Below are 2,719 nucleotides of genomic sequence, written 5' to 3'. Positions count from 1 at the left end.
TTTTTCTTAAAGAGACACGCTGCTCGCTCCCTCACTATCCATCCTCCAGCTCAAACTGTCTTATACTGCCATCTGGTGTACCACACACAAACATTAACCAACATTTCTTCTTAAATTTAACAATATTTACTAACTATTGTCAAATTTCAAACAATATTATCGTTTATCGCAATAATTTCTGAGACAATTAATTGCCCAGCAAAGTTTGTTATCGTGACAGGCCTACTGTTAAATAAAATGGTCCACTGCTGCCTGCAAATGTGAAAATCAAATTTAAAATTCAAAACTTCTGATTTTAAATCCCTTTCTAAGCTGAAAACGAGCGCCTTAACCAAAGCTCAGTCTGTCAGGTGTTGCCGTCTCGGAGGCGTTACCATGACTTTAAATGGAGCTGTGACCACTCTTGCAGCCCCGACTGCAGCACCTTAAAAACAACGTGGTGCCTCCACCCAAACGTTTCTGCTCCGAGAAAACAAAGGCTGAACTGAAACACCAGAGGAGCTAAAAACAGAGCTCGTTTTGCTCAGTTGGTGATCTATTTCTGGTTCTGATCCAGTTGTTGTGTGATCATCATCTCCGTCTGCACACTGTGCTCTTTCAGCTGTTTCTTTATCACAATGTTCGGCTCATTCAGGAGAAAGAATTTTCTAAATATTTACCATCAGTTACAAACGTTTTCCCCAAAGAAGTGCATCAAGATCTCTTCCATTCCTTCAAAACTTTCTTAGACAACAGTTTGTTTTTATGAGCTTATGCTACATTAGCTTTGACCTAGCCTTTAGCCGTGTAAATGTTTACGAAGCGTTCACACTACTGTAATCCATTTTTATTTGGTACATTTTTCGACGTGATTCTTGGCCTGCAGGTTTCAAGCTATTTCAAGAAATCATAAATCAAAACGTTCAGCTCTTTCTGCTATGACTTTTGGTTTTGGTGCAACTTTAGCTTTTTGAAATATTTAGCCTTTTCTGACATTTTTTCTCTCATAGAAAATTAATTGAGCTCATTTTCCATCCTTCAAATCTTTAGATCTGTTTACAACCTTTTACTGCTCCTTTCACATTGTGCTTTGCTTCAGCTTCTTTCGGCTTCCTTCTGCCAATTTAATTTTTCATCTAGTTTCAGCTTCCTGTTCACATTTAAACTTTTTCAGCTAGTTTCAGCTGTTTTGTTCTTCTTTAAGATGCTTTCTGCTAACTACAATATTTCTGTGCTTCTTCGAACTTCTTTCTGATAATTTCAGCTTGGTATGATACTTTAAAATTATTTCTGCAAGTTTCAGCCTTTTCTGCTATTTCAGCTAGTATTTAGCTGTTATATGCTAATTTTAGCTTTTTCAGCTAATTTCACATTTTTTGCACTCATTTCAACTTTTTTCATTAAAATTCAACAATAATGTGCTCTCTCCACTTCCTTCTGGTAATTTAAGCTTCTTTCTGCCTTTTCAGCTACTTTTCTGCTTTTTGACAATTTCAGCTTTTTTTCAGGTAATTCCCACTTTTTGTGCTCATTTCAGCTTCTTTCAGCCTAACTGGGCAAACATGTTCTTTCTGATTTCTTCTGCTAATTTAAACTTGTTCAAACTTTTCAGCTAACTTTTTTTGCATTTTTTAGCTAGTTTCAGCTGTTTTCAGATAAATTCCAAGTTTTTTGTGGCAATTCCAGCTACTTTCAGCCTAATTAACTTACTCCTGCCAATTTCAGCTACAATTTAGCTGTTTTTATGCTGATTTTAACATTTTCAGAGCTCCAATAAGTTCTTTCAACTTCTTTCTAGTAGTTTAAGCTTCTTTCTGTCTTTTCAGCTACTTTTCAGGTATTTATTTTTTGTTGCTAATTTCAGCTTTTTTAGCAAAATTCTTAATTTTTGTGCTTATTTCTGCTAATTTAAACCTAATTCAGCTCATGTGTGTTCTTTCTGCTTTCTTCTGCTAAAGTAGGCTTATTCTTCTATCTCAGCTACATTTCAGCTGTTTTTCAGCAAGTTCTTCAGCAATAAACATTCACACTGCATTTTCACAGGAAATGCAATTTCTCTAATTGTTTTGCAGTTACCTCTTGCTAACCATTTGCTACCTTTAGTTAGCGTTCTGCTTTTTCTTAAATCTTTCACAAATCTTCTGCTTTCACACAGAAAATATGAGTTCTGTTGAAGCTGAAGCTCCTTTCTTTATAAATATTTAGTTTTTATTTTGTAAAGCAGTCGGTGATGAGGTATTTTTTCCATATCGATCCTTTGACAGATCCAATTGGAATAAAGAGTAGAGTGCAGCGATTAATTTAAGAGAAAGGATGAAGATTAATCTGATTCTTGAACAAGATTATAAAAATAAACTCAGGTTAAGAGGAATTATTCAGATAAATAAATACAAACAGAAAGTCTTCAGCTTGGATTTGATGGCAGCAGAAAGCCGATCTTCCCTCTTTAATCCGGACGAATTACATCATTTTGGATTACACAGATCAGATTTTACCTTAATTTACCTTCTAAATAAGAATATGTTGCGTAATCTGCTGTAAGGATGTAAATATTATTCCCCTAATCCCATCCTTTCATCTGAAATATGATTTCTTTAAGTTCTGCAGGTCTTCGGCTGAAAGAGTGTGCAACCCATTTAAATTCCTGTCATTATTCCTCAGAAAGGCGAGTGTGCACGCTCCTAATGTTTTGGGTGCATTTTAAAACGTCTGTCGGAGCGGCAGATTACATAAGCAGCTC

This window comes from Nematolebias whitei, chromosome 6 (genome assembly GCF_014905685.2).
Source record: "Nematolebias whitei isolate Nwh7 chromosome 6, NemWhi1, whole genome shotgun sequence".
Taxonomy (NCBI): domain Eukaryota; kingdom Metazoa; phylum Chordata; class Actinopteri; order Cyprinodontiformes; family Rivulidae; genus Nematolebias; species Nematolebias whitei.
This window is presented reverse-complemented; position numbering follows the sequence as displayed.